This window comes from Etheostoma spectabile, chromosome 13 (genome assembly GCF_008692095.1).
Source record: "Etheostoma spectabile isolate EspeVRDwgs_2016 chromosome 13, UIUC_Espe_1.0, whole genome shotgun sequence".
Lineage (NCBI taxonomy): Eukaryota > Metazoa > Chordata > Actinopteri > Perciformes > Percidae > Etheostoma > Etheostoma spectabile.
The window spans coordinates 5458106-5469720 of record NC_045745.1 but is presented as its reverse complement, the minus strand read 5'-3'; the positions used below and the strand labels follow the sequence as shown (position 1 = coordinate 5469720).

Below are 11615 nucleotides of genomic sequence, written 5' to 3'. Positions count from 1 at the left end.
CTCTTTGGCCCGCTACACAGATGCACCAATGTGATTGGTGCAGCTCGCCTATGGCCCCGCCTACATCAGATACACCGATGTGATTGGTGCAGCTCGCCTCTGGCCCACCTACAAAGATACAACATGTGATTGGTTTAATTCTGGAAATTAGTCAATTTCATAAATCCAAAAACACCAACTCACAGAATTATTCTTAAGCTTTCATGTAATTGGAAATGTTTTAATTATGAGCAAAACCTGCCCTTCAGTTGCACCAAAGTTTTTCATTTCCATAGCCCACAAGTTTAAAACTGCTGTTTTTTTTTATTCAGATATTTAATCAGCTTCTTATTTTTTCCTTTTGGGATAGACTTTAGTGCACTCCTGAATTATATGTGTTATTTTAATGATGGATGTTCTTGTTGTATCCATCAGACTTGGGCTTGTAAATCACTTTTTGCGGCGTATCAAAAAAAGCCACGATAAATCAACTTTGTACAATAATGTAAAGAATAAAACATAAAAACTTTTGAAGGCACTGTATATTATATTGCCTGGACTGTTGCATTATTTAAAAAAAGAAAAGTGACAGTAGGCACAAACACACTGGTTAAACACACACCCAAAGGAATCATCACATTAAAAAAATACTGTATACATGTGTAAAAGTAATAAACTCCCAGAAAACAGAGGAAGGACACTGTGGCAGATCAGGAAAAGACACATGCATCAAATCAGAAATCCAGTTGCTTAATATATCTGAATGAGCTAACGGTATGATGATGTGAGGCGGGGGGGGGGGCAGCATAAAATTAGAGCTATGGGTAAGAAGGTGCTGTGTCCCTGCTGAAGGCAACTGTTGGAAAACATGAATGTGATTCATTTGATGCTCATGGTGGTATGTGATTCATCAGTGTAACAGCTGAAGGAGGGGACACGAAAAGCAATGAGGTCATAATCACAATCATAATCATAATGCTGCTGTCGAGTGCTCAGAGCATAAGGGCTCATGAAACGAGCTCTGTGCCTAATCGTTTTTGTGTTTTACTCAGTTGTGTGTTATGTTAACATTGCAGCATAGATGTATATCCTGTATATACAAGAGATGTGCGTGCATATAGTACATAGTATATACATTATATATATATATATATACACACATGTCTTGTCGTGTGTTGATTATTGTAACTCCCTCCTCGCCTCCATAAACTCCAGTTGGTCTAGAGCCCAGCTGGCCGTATCATAAGAACGCCAGAACACATGCCTGCTCCGCTCCTCCATCACCTGCCCTGGCTCCCCGGCCAATAGCACACTCACTTTAAAGGGCCCATGTTATGAAAAAAACATCTCTCACTTTTTCTGGGTTTTGGGGGTTATTTTGTGTCTCTAGTGCTTCCACATACATACAAACTCTGTCTTCAGTCTCCAGGTTGAGCTGTCCAACATCTGCTTTCTAAGTCACTACAGACGAGGTGGCTAACCGTAGCATGCTAGCTCGTTCTCAATGGAAACACTGCAACAACAGCCACTAGTTGACCAGAATCTCCAAAAGAACTACTTCTGTCCCTGTTCTACTCCCTCCCTGTGTGCAGGTATCACAAGTGGCCCTGGTCTAGAAGAAGTCTCCCAGCTGATCCTGCCTTGGACTGACCAAAGCTGGAGAAAGAGTTATCTAGTGATGGATCTTACTGCAAGTTCAAAATGTGTAACTTTAAATTAGGAAAGATATTTATCATTAATATTTTATTATTCTAACCAAAATCACTCATCTTAACAAAGTTAACCAGGTCTACATGTCAGATGGTTACCGTCACTGTGAGCGTTTGGGTTTTTTCCTCTACTGTCACGGCGGCTCCTTTTCACCTTTGGTAAATGAGAGCACTGGATCCTGAAGCGAGACAGAGCAGAGGGGAGGGGGGGGGGCAGGAGAGCTGACTACTCCAGCGTGGGGGCTTGGTGGCGCAGAGGGGCACTGAATCAATCTACAGCCTTATAATATTCCTCCATTTGATGTCATTATCGCCCCGGCGATCATCACTCCCGTCATCAGCACTGTCCAGAGACTCCAGATTCAGGCATGGGGTGGGGGGGGGGGACAGAGGGGCAGAGCAGCTGGGGCCTCTGACGTAAAACCAATGTGCAAGAAGACACTGAAAAACCAGAAGGCATACCAACATTCTGCTTGGACAAAATTGACTTTAGACTGCAGAATAGAGCTATTTGCTGGTGGATATGTGTGGATGTCTGTGATAAAGTGTAAGAGATGTTTCTCAGAGGTAAAAGGACTCAAAGCAGCGCCGTGAAAGAACTATTGACGTTTGATCAGTGAGTCCAGTACCTGCTGGCGGGGAGTGTGTGGGCTCTAATCAATGCTGACTGGGGGATCGATCCATTATTGTTGGTGCACAGATTTCTCTGTAGAGCCTACACATGGAGAAGAGGAGACAGCAGAAGTGTAGTTAAGTCATTCATTTATTAGAAATGGATTACATTTTAACCACAGCATTACGTGGTTTCGGGGTGTTTTTTTTTATACCTTCAGTGTGCCATGCATACAAAATCAGAATCAAAGTGTCTGTCTGTTAGTGCCCAATAAAGTCTATATTTGTAAGGGGTTGATATCAAAGTCTTTCCTGTGCAATTAATATTCACAGAAATGTACATTCAAATCAGTCAGCCTTATATCAAGCATCCTCGCAAAAAGAAACCAACATTAAAAGTAAAAAGTTACAAAAAACTTCACAAGAAACCATTATATTCTCTTTTTAAAATATAATAATAACTATTCAGCTAACTGAGTTAATTATGATTGCTTCATTTTAACCATAGGCACGTGGTAGATAAGTGAGGGGTCGTAGAAGCCAAATGGAGGCCATGGATCTCTTCCTCTCTCCTCGCTGCAGCTGATGTTCGTGTAAACAAAACCACTGAGCTGTTCACGGCCCTTTAGGGACCAGTTCAACAAAAGAAAAGTAAAAAACAGAACCGATTGGTAAAGGTTTCCTGTGCAGCCCGCTTCTCTCGGTGAGCGATTGGATGTGACAAACAGAGAAGCAGCTCTACCAGGAGCTCTTCCAGGGATGATCATGGCTCACAATGATTGGTTTCTTGGTATCAACCACCACGACTTCCTACAACTAAAAACAATCTCCGCATCTGAATGAAACAATAATGATTGGAAATCAACTCGCTCGCTTAAAACCTTTTTGGATTTGTCAACACAACAACTCGATGCCTCTTTTACCGTGACAGTCCACGACTGATCTCTGTGGAAGTGGCTACAGGTGGACCTCGGCTTAATAAAATGTGGGGTTAGTGTAATGTGAATGAAAGTCACATTCCAAACATGGAAGGAAGCGTCACACCCATTACCTGTGTAATTACAAAAGATGAGGTATTCAGTATTAAAGATTCTTTTAGCATAAAAAGATGAGATGTGTTACTAGTGAACAAGTGGGACAGTGGTCGAGGAACAGTCCTTTATCAGTGTCATCTTCTGAACGTTGTGATGTGGGGAAGCAGTTCATATAGATAATATTTGTGTAACGGCACCAGTATGCTCACATTCACTACAAAACACAAGGTGTGGGACAAACACTGAATTTAGGATTCAGCTTGTCTTTCTTTCTGTGAAAAATAAATCAGGACTCTCATGAAGTGTGAAACCTAATTATAAATTAGATAAAATAATAATAATGAATAAATAAGTCAATGGATAAAACTGAAGGCTTTAAGAGATTTGGGGTTTCTCCATGAATTTGTTGTTGTTGCCGTTAATTTTTCATGATATCTTAAGGTTTTCAACTCATTCACTAGTAATTGAGCGGAAACACGTCAACATATGATAGAATAACAGGAGGAATGCGTTGCAATAGTGTATATCACAGTTGTCCCTCAGCTGCAGGTCTCTCATCCTATGCAAAGACTATGGCTATGAGTATCACTTCAATCCTACGGTCCTAAAGGGGGTCCTAGGGCATGTGACCCTTGTCATTGTGACAGAAATTTGCACATCATATTAGTTTGGATATGTGAAGATGTACTGATCCTTCCCTTAACGGGAGCCCTAAAATCATCTGCATCGTTGTCTGAAATAGAAAGAATGATAAGAAGAAGGAGAGAAGATGGGGAGGAAGAAAGGCTGTGTAGGTAAAATGAAGGAGGGAAGGGAAGGAGTGGGAGAGCTAGTAGGCAGTACTTCTCCCGTGGTGACTATGAGACTCCACGTCCTGGACAGTTTTTAGAGGCTCACATGTCCGCTGAGACATGTAGGTCCCCGAGGTGGACCCCTTTTCACATGATCAACTATGGCTGCTGTTTAGAAGGAGCGAAGGCAGGAAACAAAAGGAATAGACTTCCCATTGAAGGTCATGAATTTGGCACACTTCATGTCCTTTAGCACGGCATCTCCAAGAATACAAAAATAAATAAAATACAAATAAGAGAGAGACCCCGCAATTGTTCCTGTTCCAGTGATGCACATGCTGATATACTGGATTCACCTAGGCAAAAAGGATTGTGAGTTGTGTGAAGTGCTCTTTGAGTAGCCCTCCACAGCTCAGTGCCGAGTACTGCCGAGAGTTACGGGAGTGGAGGGGTCTTCGAGGAAAGACTGGATGGTGAGGGAGGGTTTCTCCGACCCCCGTTCCTTGTTCAAAGTGAACGAGCGAGTCAGAACGCGTCCCCTTCAGGTTGGACCTCCTCCTTTTCTCTCAGTCCATGTCTCAAGGGACATGTTGGTAGCTGGAGATTTTTGGGGTAATTGATAGCCAGGCTGATGGCAGCGATGTTCTTCAGGCCTACACAATGAAAAAAACGGGAGTGAATACAGAAGAATCAGCGTGGGGACAGAATCAAGAACAATGAATCATGAATTATTAAAACGAGATGTGAAAAGAAACACCGTTTTTTCACCTGTGCACTGCATATTGAATTTGATATAAACAGGCAAATTGAAGGTGACTAAACTGGATAATCAAGACGATGTACAGTTATGTACCTTATGTAATAAAACAGATTGAAGGCTACCTCAGGTGGATTATTCTGTATCAATAAGTGGGTGGTTCTGGTCCAGAACATGACACTACTGTCTACCGTCATTAAATCTGATGGTTGTCCATGGTTTTGGTGTCTCTTGTTTAGTGAAGAGTGCCACTATCAGCTCAAAATCTCTTTGGTCCAGGACCATTTATTTATGAAAACTTAAGCTCAGATTTTAATAAAAATTGTCTCCAGAGCCGTCCTGTAGCAATTTGTCATTAAAAACGAATGGAAATAATAAAAAAACAGTCAACAACATTGCTGGATAGTATTAGGGTTGATTAGTGGTGTTTTATTTCAACAGGCGTGTTGCAACACTTGCATTATGACCCTATGTAAGATTCACAATATGTTTTCAATGTGGTCTGAATGCTGTACAGATCAGTAGACCACTTTACAAAATATTACAGGAGCCATATGGAAAAGCACCGCTGCTCGCAATAGTTAAAAAACAAAAAAAGATATTTGGGGGACAGGGAGTGGGGTGTAAAAAAAACCAACATAAAAATAGTAATAATACAATACATATACACCTTAGCCACCGGGGGGGGGGGGGGGTGGGGTTGCTTTCTGGAAGATGCGGGGGCGTAATGAGGGGCCACAATGCACCATGGGCCAGCGCATCAGGATTTCGCAAAAGCTCCTGCGAAATCAGGCATGTTGGGGCCGAACAATCTAAAAAAAAGCCTGTGAAATCTGGGAGGTCCGATTGTAATGTATTAAAATTATATTCTGTACCAATAAAATATGCTGGTTGCAAGTATTCAAACCTACACAGTTTACAGGGTGAAAGAGAGTTTTTGTAAAGTTGGGACAAGAAGTGTAAGCAGCATGTAGAGGATAGTTACTTGGGGGGGGGGGACCCCAGTGACATGGACAACCTACGACACATTCAGCAGACACACACAGCTCACAGTGGTTTGATCAGAGCCGTTTGCTGTGGCTGGGCATGAAGCTGGTGAGAGTGCAGCCAAACAGTATAGCTCTGGTCTTTAAAACTAAAACAATGACTGAAAGTAGGGCTGGCCAGTATATCGATGTTGTATCAATATCGGGGATACAAAACAGGTATTGTCTTAGATTTTGGATATATTGTGATTGGGAAGTATTGTCTTTCCTGATTTTACAGGCTTCATACGTAAGTGTGTCATTTCCTGAACTTACCGGACTGTTCTGGCTGTTCTATTATTACATTTACCCACTAAGTCATTAAATCATTTCTGGAGAATATTTATCAAAAATCTCATTGTGTAAATAAAATTCAATAGTCACACGTGCAATATCGTTACAATATCAACATCGAGGTATTGGGTCAAGAATACCGTGATATTTGATTTTCTCTGAAAGATAGTAAAAAGCTCTGTAGAGCAGGTGAGAATTCTCTTTCTAACTACAAGTCCACCTTTCACAAAACGCCATTTGATCCATTGTCATATAAACCCATGATGAGGCAGCTTTAACGTAATGAATACTATATAATAACCTTAACTCAGTTATAACAGCTGTTTCCGAGTCTCACGTAAATATTATCACATCAAAGTTTCCTGCAGAAAATATCAAATGTATTTATTTTTAGGTGAGAGACTAAAGGGTATGCTCCCCTCGGACACTTACCCTCGTGGCTGTTCAATCCTTTAGGTGAGGTTTTTCTTTGGAGCTGACAAGTCAACACAGCACCAGGTAATGCCGTTGACACACAGCAGCACATGCTCATTGGGCTGTCTACGTGCTTAGATTGTTAGCTAGGCAGTTCCCGCAAATGTCATACAAAACACAGGTTGTTACATGTTACCATTTTTAATTGAGTAATAACAGGATAGATAGAAGCCACAGAGTAGTGGATCTGAACATGATCCTCGGAACACTGCAATTTGTGTTGTGGTATAAAAAAATTTAAAAAAAGACAGGCCACTAACTTGAAGAGAGGGAAAGTTAGTCCCAACATGTTTTGCTGTGGGTGGCTCTTTCCAGCCCTTTGAAAGTGAACCTCGGCCATTTTACTTGGACTCATTGTTATGTAGTTTGACTATGGTCGTGTTTTCAACCTGAAGGTATTAGGTACTGCTCAACAGAAACGCCCATTGTTTGTTCACCACCCGCATCCTTGCTCCTCTGAACTGCCCTCCGGCTCCTCCGCTGTGTGAAGCAGGGTCCACATTAAAAGCAACGCTGGGGCTGCTGTGCCAAAGTTATAATGGACTGTAATTACCAAATACATTAGTCCTGCGTGCGGCCCACACATATTCAAAAACGGGGAGGGAGGTGCAGAGGGGTGTCAACGGCTTGATGATTCACTATCAGAGACTCCGCGAGCTGACTCACAGCGACTAAAGACCAACCAATGGATGCCGTGTTATGAAAGAGAGTTGTATGATATTCTAAAACTTCAGGCTGAGTGGACAACGCTTTGAGCTAGTATATTTTGTAAGGCAGCAATCAAAACTGAAAGAATCAAGATGCCCTGAGAGTGCCAGGCTGAAAGAAGACTTTGAATTTAGAAAGGCAGTCAGTGGTCCAACATCAGTGGTAATAGGATTGTATATATACATTTTTATAAATAAATCATGTTAAGTCTTACATTGCAGTGTGGTGGAGGAGTGCTCGTCAGTGGGCATGGCTAACAAGTACTCTGGAGGATGCCCTGCGCCTGGAAAACACATCAAAGGCTGGTAACACGGGCGTCTCCTGCCATGTTTCCAAATGCAGCTCGCAAAGAAACACAGATAACCTCGCAGGCCGGACAGTCATGAAAACAAACTCCAGAGAGAGTAAGAGGTTACATAAGGGGTGAGGTATGTCAGAAATGCGGCCTGGTTCCGTGACACTTTTACTCTCCATCTCGGCCTCAAATTGAAAGTGGATGTTGCACAGTCAATCACAGGTATAAACAGAGAGCGCTGTCACTAAAGCCCTACGGGAGAAACATACCTCAGGTTACATAAGCAAAGCAGTTGGGGAACACAGGGAAGACTACATAGCGGCTCTAAATGGGCTGGACTGGCCAAATGGAGCTTTACAGAGCTGGAGACACAGTCCAGAGCCCTGGTCCACCATCCTACCAGCACCCGAATGTTATGCATGGAAACATCCTAGGACGATTTGTACAGGCAGTAGTGCATGACATGCATTTTGATCTTAATAAATTTCAATTCCTGGGGTAGAGAGTGTCACTGAATCTCAGCGGACCCGTCTGTGAACTCTGTGTGCGTAAAAGACTGACGGCGGAGGCCACTAAAACTTTAAAATATGCTGTTTGATGCTGGATCCTAATATGGACACAGGATTCATAATGGGTCAGTCCACTCATTAGCTTTCCTAATCTTTCATTTATTTTTTTTAAAGATTATTTTTGGGGCTTCCCTTATCCATATGACAGTGGATAGAAGAAAGAGGGGATGACACGCACATAAAGGGCGCAGGTCGGATTCGGACCCTGGGCGCTGCAAAGGACTCAGCCTACATGGGGTGCATGGCTTACTGAGTGAGTAGGGGACGCCCTTCACATATTTACAGTAGTCATATGGAGTATTACTGCAGCTAGGCACACACACATGAGGGCCACAACCTTAACTTAAACTAACAACAGGCTTCATTTTTAGGGGGATGATGACAGATAGGTAGCTGTAGGTAGAGCACTGATCCTTACAGCTAAGGAAGGTTTTCCAATATTTATGGTCCATTCCAGAATGGATTTTAACCAGTGAATTCCCCCTCTTTATTAGCCTCAGAACAGGCCTGCAAAAATCTTTGTAAAGTCCTGGAACAGGCAATCCATGTCTACATGTGCAAAGCCGTGTTGTCGGCTGTGTTACCCAGTTTAGAATCCCATTCACCGGCTTTATCCAGGTTCAATGACAGACACCTTTTTGAAAATTCTTCTAAACAATTGAACATCCTGACAAGACAAAGACAAGAGAACAGTGTGTGGTTTTTTTGAAAACCAACCAAAGTAGAGCTGCAAAAAATAATTAATCAATTGATTGGTTGTAACTATAAATTAATTGCTAAACTATTTGATAATTGATTCACTGGTTGAGTCATTTTTTTCCTCGGTTCCAGGTTTTAAATGGAATGATTCTAGTCTCTTCCCTTCTTCAAGACAGTAAAGTGAATATCATTGAGTTGACATTTGAGGATGTCATCTTGGGCTTAGGACATTTTTCACCATTTTCTGACATTTTTATGACCAAAACAACCAATCAATTAATCAAGAAAATAATGACATTTTCGACAAGGAATAATAAGTTGGCTGCAGCCCTAATCAAATGTATTGACAGTTTTATCAGGAGAATGCTGACAAAACTCAGATGGGGGGGGTGATCTGTTTTGAAATGAGCCCTGTGTGGTGGCCCTTGTGAAAAACACTCTCTCCTACAAACTATTCCATCAATGTGTCTCCATGAGCTGGAGGTGACGAACCACGGCTGCACACACAATTGGGTTGCTTAATGAACGATCACTGCTCGTGATGACGCTGTGCAGGACGGAGGCGCTCGGACGGGCCACGCACCAACATGCGTCCATCATGGTAACACAACGCTGAATGTCCATGAAGGGATCCCAGGCAAAAGTACTGCTGCGTACATGCACTGCCCCCTGGTGTTTGTCCACACTACTGCTTAACTTAAGCAACTCGTTCTCCCTACACCAACATTCAGATGGTGCAGATGGGAGCGCAGAATCCATCCTGAATGACAAGTCAAATGATGTAATGTCATTGTCACATCAAGCAGCAGCCTCACCAACCTCCCAGAAGGGGAGAGGAAAGGTAGAGACTGTCTGGTTCAATCACATCACAGATGGGAAACTCCTGGCTGACGGCACGCTCATAATGCTGAGAATTCATCTTAATCAATTATTCAAGACAATTGAAAGGAGAAAGAAAAAAAAAAAAAAAGAGAGAGAGAGAGAGAGTGAGTGAGAGGAGAAAGAGAGCCCATACGCATCACAAAAGGATAGCATTCTTGCCTCTCCCAAACAACGGGTTGTCTGGCAGATGGCAGGGCCGGGCTTTGGCCGTGAGCCACACAAGAACAGGTGGGTGGAGGAAAAACATGCTCATCTCACAGAGAGACAGATATAGACGAGGGGGGGGGGAGACAGAGTAAAGAGTAATGTGGCTTAATTTTACATCATTTCATTCAAATTGCCTCAAACTGAATATGTTATGGGAAGGTAGGAAGTATTTAAGGAAGAGAGCAAAAAAATGGTTTTATACATCAGCCTTATTTAATCTATTTAATTTCAAACTCAAAGTCAATATGCTGTCTCACAGCAAAACAGCCAACGTAGCTAAACAAATGCCTAAATGACACCGGCAGCTTTAACAACACGTAGTATTCAACAGTAGATGTTTGCCTGCATTCGAGTGTCGTCTGTGTGTGTGTGTGTGTGTATGCGTCCTCACAATGCCAGGGCCTTGCGATGAAGAAGGTATCAGGGAGGGCTCGGTGAAGGCGCAGCACTGTGATGCTGGTGGAGCCTGGTCAGGCTGTTTCCATAGGCATAAAGAGCTGCCACAGGGCCGCAGCAGCGTCAGCTCACAGGCTCTGGGTGGAGGGAAAAAACTGATGGATGAACAAAAACATGTACACAGGCATAACAGGATAATAAAGAGTACCATCATAAGGGAAAAAAGCAACGCTGTGGCTCTAACAGTCATAAGCAGACAAAACGAACCTTAAAAAGAAGTGGCCTATACTTTCATTGTGAATAGTCCCAAAAAGAAGAAAGGAGTGTTTAAGGAATATTATTAATGCTGATGAATCTGTAATGTTTCTAAGTGATGTATCATCTATATCTGTATGGTGAAGTATCATAAAACCATTCTCTGTAGTCTTCTATTGCTGTGTCCTGGTTTTGTTAGACCATGGGTATCCTGGTGAATGATGCCAATTAAAAAGATCCCACCCAATAAAACCTTTTAAGATGCTGGACTAATAATTGTTGCCTGATACAGTGTTTCTTAAACGTCCATTCCCTTTCCATCATTGAAAAATCCAGAACAATATTTGTATTATCAAAAATGTAACCACGGACACAAGATGGCTACTACCTACTAAAACGTTCTCAGTTTATAGCCTGAGGGCTTCAAGTTCCGCATACACACTTGGGTGAAGTTGCATAAGGTTGCCAAAGAGGGAAGAGATTTAGGACTGTGTCAGGAAGGAAAGTCCATTACTTGTCCGTAGAGGATGTAACGTGAATCTTATTGGAGACTTCTACAGCTTTGATCGGCTAGAACTGCCCTATTAAATATGAATGCAAAAGATGAAGAACATAGGATTCTTCCAAAGTTAAATCTTCTGCTTAATCAAGTCCCTTTTAAAATGTGGGGTAACTATGCAAGTGTCTCGTTCTCAACAAAGGCTCAGATCGTGTTTCTTATGTAACGGCGAACAGGCTGATGGGTCTATTAGATTTAGAGGCCAGAGGCGAGCTGAACAGATGACGACAGTTTAATCTAGCAGTTAGCTCCGCTGGTTGCTAAGCGTACAGGACTCTGGTTACGTAACCCCGTGTGGTGTTGTGATTGGTCAGAGTGTTATCCAATTGCGTGCAGTGAGATGTTCAAATGCACGCTTGGTGCCGCCCCT

General features: G+C 42.4%; 1 long non-coding RNA gene across 1 annotated transcript; it reads right to left on the bottom strand.

The window, feature by feature from the left end:
• Positions 1 to 3263: 3263 nt before the first annotated feature.
• LOC116700986 (uncharacterized) lies at positions 3264 to 5424 on the bottom strand. The gene is made up of 3 exons (XR_004334784.1): positions 5413 to 5424; positions 5182 to 5186; positions 3264 to 3392 (listed from the first exon to the last, which is right to left on the bottom strand). It is a non-coding gene; the product is annotated as an uncharacterized LOC116700986 (long non-coding RNA).
• Positions 5425 to 11615: the final 6191 nt, after the last annotated feature.